The sequence below is a fragment of the Thalassophryne amazonica genome, chromosome 9, assembly GCF_902500255.1.
Source record: "Thalassophryne amazonica chromosome 9, fThaAma1.1, whole genome shotgun sequence".
Classification (NCBI taxonomy): Eukaryota; Metazoa; Chordata; class Actinopteri; order Batrachoidiformes; family Batrachoididae; genus Thalassophryne; species Thalassophryne amazonica.
The window spans coordinates 2,021,780-2,028,148 of record NC_047111.1 but is presented as its reverse complement, the minus strand read 5'-3'; the positions used below and the strand labels follow the sequence as shown (position 1 = coordinate 2,028,148).

At 39.7% G+C, this 6,369-nt stretch overlaps 1 long non-coding RNA gene across 1 annotated transcript; it reads right to left on the bottom strand.

Moving 5' to 3' along the window:
- Positions 1-3,900: 3,900 nt before the first annotated feature.
- LOC117516641 lies at positions 3,901-4,562 on the bottom strand. Its single transcript, XR_004562506.1, has 3 exons — positions 4,362-4,562; positions 4,109-4,266; positions 3,901-3,987 (listed from the first exon to the last, which is right to left on the bottom strand). It is a non-coding gene; the product is annotated as an uncharacterized LOC117516641 (long non-coding RNA).
- Between the last annotated feature and the right edge of the window lie 1,807 nt (positions 4,563-6,369).

Here is a 6,369-nt window from a genome sequence, read left to right as displayed (position 1 = left end):
TTTCGGTGGTTTTCTGACTAAAATCGTTGGTCAATTGATGGCCGAAACTTGGGAAAAAAAACACTCGCTCAGTCGCTGTCGATTGTTGATGCCGACGATATCGGACATGCCACATGCATTGATTGTAAAAGCATTTAATTTATCCATAAATCATCATGGAAGTGTGCCTGGTTTAAGTGTATTTATGCCACACACAAACTGTCAGATCGGAAAACATTTTATTTATTTACTAAATACATGTATCCGAACGAAGGCACCCATTCGGTCACGTGGCATAGGACACTTTCCGATCATCAAAGAAATTAAATCATTGTTGACACACAAAACTTACTTCTTATTTTAAATACACTGTAAATTGGTAGTTATATTTTTCTTCTGGAGCAAATAAATATTAAAAATAAATTCAATAAAATTCTAAAAACTACACTGTAAATTTGCAGATCTACTTTTCTTCTGAAGCAAATAAATAAATTCTGCAAAATTCTAAAAACTTGATTATTTTTAAATTATAGGTAAGTTCCACAGCCACGTGATATACGAATAAAAGAATGAAGATTATTGAATAATAAGATGTGTACGATTTTTATTTTATCATTGGGCAAAAATGCATCTGTCAGATTTTCACTCTGGATCCAGCCCTGAACATGTCAACTTGTGTACACGCCTTTGGTCATAACGTCAGTACTATCCAAAGGGTACAAGAGCTATATGATAAATGTATTGTGCACGCCGACGCCGACAGAAGCGAAACCAACATGTCTCCCCCGTACCTTACAGAGGGGGAGACATAAGTTCTCAGTATAAAATGGATCACTTGTCATCTGACCCATGACTAATTGTGGCATCATCACTCATGGCACCGCCGTCCATGGCATCATCATTCACCACACCATGGTCCATGGCGTCGGCATCCACATCGTCACCAATGGCTTCATCCACCCCAGCATCTGTGTCAGCATTAACACCAGTACCAATTCTTCATCCTCCTTCTTTGCCTAAAAAACAAAGAAAATCGTTAATAAAATACAATACAATAACTTCTATAGTGCCAGTTCCCTCAGCACAGTGAAGTTCAAGGGCATTCAACCAGTCCATGTATTAATATGCAAAATCCTTAATTCAATATTTCAATTTTTACAATTCATATTTAAATTTTTTGGAGGATACTATTCAATGGTTTCAATCCTATCTTTCTAATAGAAAGCAGCGTGTTGTTGTGGATGGTGCCACATCCTATCTCCCTAGTTATGTTGGTCTTCCACAAGGCTCAATATTAGCCCCTCTATTATTCTCCCTGTACAGAAATGATCTCCCCGATGCGTGCTCTGAACTAAATATGCAGATGTATGCAGATGACACAGTAATCTTTACCCAGGGAAAGAGTGACAAAATATCTGTAGACCTCACAAATGCACTATGTAAAATACACAAATGACTACATAAAAATTGTCTTCTGCTGAACACCAAAAAACTGTATGTATGATGTTCACCAAAAGACCAATTAAGTTAGCCAGATCCCATGTTTTCTTGGAAGAGGAAGAACTGTGCTTGTGAACCAATTCAAATATCTCTGAGTGATATTAGACCCAAATCTTACATTCAAAAAACATATCAAAAAGGTAAATCACACTGTAAAGTTCAATCTATCTAATTTTAAACAGATAAGAACGTTTATTATAATAGATGCGGCCAAATCTTACTTACACTGCATGATCTTGTCACATATAGAGTATTGCATTACAACATGGTCCTTTGCAGGAACAACTGCACTGAAACCAGTTGAACAATTGTACAAAAAAGCCATAAAAATATTGGACAAAAAACAAAACATAACAGATTTCTCATCACTGTCCAATCTTAGAAAAATATAAACTTTTAAGTTTTGAGAATTTCATGCTATTTAAAATGTGTTGTGCTGTGTACAGGTCCCTACACAATTTGGCCCCACTCCCTCTGAGGAACTATATTAACAGGAAAAGTAACAATGAAATTAACACCAGATCCTCAGTTAGGTGTGATTGCGAGATCAAATTTAGAAAAACTGCCTTTGCTCAAAATGTACTCTCTATTAGGGGCAATAGCACATGGAATACTCTGCCAATGACAATCAGGTTCAGCCCCACATTTGCTTTATTCAAGACACAGCTTAAAACATGACTGAAAGATAACCAAACCTGTAATCATTACGAGTTAAAGACATGCAAAAGCAATATACCTTCATATACACGCACACAACAACACATCAATCAATCAATCAATTTTTTTTTATATAGCGCCAAATCACAACAAACAGTTGCCCCAAGGCGCTTAAAATAAAGGCGCTTACATAGGTAAGCTTATGCACACCAGCACTTTAAAGAGATACTGCAGCTGTATCTATCACTTTACTATCGCGACAAAGGACTTTAATTCAGCATCTTATAATAAAACTAACTGTACCTGTACACACCTGCGATTAAATTCTACCTCAGTACTTTCCTGCACATAGGCCTGTACTTTATATTGAGACAACAGCATTTTAACCTCCATCTTGACCGGAACAGATATTTATATGGCTCTTGGTTATATTAAAATATGACAGTGTATTATATTGTAAATTATCAATGTTTTATGCTTGTTAAATGCTCTGTGTTTTATATTTTATGTCTGGAGACTACGGATGGAAATTAGCATTATGCTAAATCTGGCATATTTAAGTTAAATTGTACGCCATATATATATACATATATATATATATATATATATGGCGTACAATTTAACTTAAATATGCATATATATATATACATATATATATATATATATATATACACATATATATATATACACACATATATATATATATACATATATATATATACATATATATATATATATACACACACACACACACGAGGTCTGTTAGAACACTATCCGACCTTTTTATTTTTTGCAAAAACTATATGGATTTGAATCGTGCGCTTGCATCAGCCAAGCTTGAACCTTCGTGCGCATGCGTGAGTTTTTTCACGCCTGTCGGTTGCGTCATTCGCCAGTGAGCACGCTTTGAGTGAGAAGTGGTCCAGCCCCCTCGTCGGATTTTTATTGTGAGGAAAATGTCTGAACGATTTGGAGCTTTGCTGCATCACGTTTTTCCAGAAACTGAGAGACAGCCAGGTGGAAACCATTCGGAAGATTCAGATGGCTTTCAGGGACGATTCTATGGGGATCACACAGATTAAGGAGTGTTACAACTGGTTTAAAGACGCCGCACAATGGCGGAGGGCGCGCGGCGCTCCGAGCGGCGATCGACAGGCTGAAACGACCAGATCATTTCCAAACTGAACGCTGTGTTGATCCGGGACGTCGTCTGACTACCAGAGAAATGGCAGAAGAGGTGGACATACCACTTTTTCGGCACATTCCACTGTTACAGGAGTTTTTGTCATGGAAAGAGGAGCGGAGGAATTCGCCACGGGACAAAAGCACCTCTGTGTTGTGGTATATATATATATATATATATATATATATATATATATATATATATATATATATAATGTGTGTGTATATATACTGTCTATAAACAATTGTACATTCATTAATATGCACTATCCCTGTCCAATAAACCAATAATGAATGAATTCCAATTGTCAACACAGCCAAGTGACAGTTACACTATGGAGGGAAGGCAAGCCCAAACAGATAGGTTTTAAGATGTTTGCGGAAAGAGAATATGGATTGAGAGAGAGATTAGTCCAAAGAGCAGGGGTACATGCAACAAAGGCCTTTGAGCCGCTGGTCACGGTCTTCACTCTTGAAACAGTCAACACTAGACCGGGATTTGATTGAAGGGAATGACTAGGTGTGGTCATGGTGCTAATACAAGTCACCTGCGAGTTGCTGATGCCATAAAAGTTTAACTACTTACCCTCTTTGCTGCATGGCGCAGTGTTTCAGTTAACGCATCATCGATAGCGTCTGGTAAAATTTCCATCTTGTTGCTGAAGGCTTCTGTCACAAAAACAAAATAAACAGTCTTGTATTTTCCTCTTTTTTAACTGGAGAAATTATAAAATTCTTTTTAATTGCTAACTAAAATTAAATGATGAAGTGAGACAACTTGATAACTTACTCTTCAAAACTCTAGAGAGTGAGAGGCTGCAGGGCTTTCTTCCCTTTCCATCCTTTGAGGCTGACACCAGCCCACAACTACCACATCCCAATTTCGCCGAGCATCGTCCTGGCAAAGGAGTTTGGCGTTGATCCAGATAGCTGTTTCAGCAGATTCACCTACGACAGAGTAAAAAGAAGCATGTGTGCAATGGCTGTATGCAACTTTTATGAAAATAACCACTTCTGCAAAAGTGTTAGGAACAATAATTTACCACTGTCCTCCTAAACTCCTGGTCCTCCAGCGTTTTGCTGAATTGGTCCAGCTCCTCCGTTGTTTTAAGTCTGGCCTGCATTATCTCCAATGCAGTCAGCTTCTTCAGCAGCCTGATTCCTCACAGTAGTTGTAGTATGCGGTCCACCTTTGACTCCAGTCTGTCGAGTCTTTCCTGCATACCATCTGTTACCATGCTGAGAAAGAGCACTACAGATGCAATGTTTGCTCTGAGAATTCTGTTGGAGAAGTACAGAGAAGGCCAGAAAGAGTTACATTGTGTGTTTGTGGACTTAGAAAAAGTTTATGATAGGGTGCCAAGAGAAGAGCTGTGGTATTGTATGAGGAAGTCTGGAGTGGCAGAGAAGTATGTTAGGGTAGTGCAGGACATGTACAAGAATAGTGTGACGCGGTGAGATGCGCAGTTGGAATGACAGACTCATTCAAGGTGGAGGTGGGATTACACCAAGGATCAGCACTGAGTCCTTTCTTGTTTGCAGTGGTGATGGACAGGTTGACTGATGAGATCAGACAGGAGTCCCCATGGACTATGATATTTGCAGATGATATTGTGATCTGTAGTGAGGGTAGAGAGCAAGTTGAGTCTAGTCTGGAGAGGTGGAGATATGCTTTGGAGAGAAGGGGAATGAAAGTCAGTAGAACAAGACTGAGTACATGTGTGTGAATGGGAGGGAGCCCAGTGGAATAGTGCAGTTACAAGGAGTAGAAGTGGTGAAAGTAGATGAGTTTAAATATTTGGGGTCAACTGTTCAAAGTAATGAAGAGTGTGGTAAAGAGGTGAAGAAGAGAGTGCAGGCAGGGTGGAGTGGGTGGAGAAAGGTGGCAGGAGTGATTTGTAACCGAAGAATATCAGGAAGAGTGAAGGGGAAAGTTTACAAGACAGTAGTGAGACCAGCTATGTTGTACAGCTTAGACTGTGCATGACAATGAAATTTTTAATTTCATTGTCATGTATTTTTCTGGTGTCATGTACAATGATAATAATAAATTCTATTCTATTCAGACCCTGATTTTCACCCAAGTAAACTGCTTTTACATACAGAGCCTTGAGTCCGAGTCCTGCATTCATCCTGCCACAACCGTTTACCATTCGTGATAGATCAATCTGGCCAACAATGGATGCAGCGGACTCGGCTCCTTTCCAAAATGCCTTACGCCACCACAGTAGGCAGCTGGCGGAGCAAGAAGACCGGCTCACAGCTCTGTTCCGGTTTTAGCGAGCTTGCACAAAGACAAGAGAACTTCATGTCATCTGTGAGTTCCCAACTTCTCTTGTCAAAGCTCGACATACAGGCCAGCCCTGCCCCGGCGAGATCCAGCCACCCATCACCTGATCCACTGGCTGCTCTACAGGCTTCCATAGCTGAGTCTGTCTTCTGCACCCAGCTCTCCCGCCCGGAGCAATTTTCCAGGGAGACCGGTGATGTCCTCTCGTTCATAACCCAGTGTGAACTGCATTTTGAATTAATAAGGGCTTACCAGGTCAGCCAGATAGGGAGGTGCCAGTCCATGAACAGTCTTATAAACTAATAACAGCACCTTAAAATCCGATCTTGCAGCAACTGGAAGCCAGTGAATAGACGCCAAAATGGGTGTAATGTGGTCAAACTTTCTGCTTTGTGTCAAAAGTCTGGCAGCAGCATTTTGAACCACTTGAAGATCCCTAATGCTGGACTGCTGTAAACCAGAAAACAGAGCATTACAATAGTCCAATCTAGAAGAGACAAATGCATGAATCAAAGTCTCAGCATCAGCCATAGACAGGATTGGGACAAATCTTCGCTATATTTCGCAAATGGAAGAAAGTAGTCCTCGTAAGGTCTCTAATGTGGAGGTCAAAAGACAAAGTAGGATCAAAAATTACCCAACGATTCCTCACTTTACCAAGAACCATAATTTCAGTCTTATCAGAACTTAGAAGTAGGAAATTACTAGACATCCAGCTTCTTACTGATGCAAGGCCATCTTCCAAAGATTTTATGTCAATG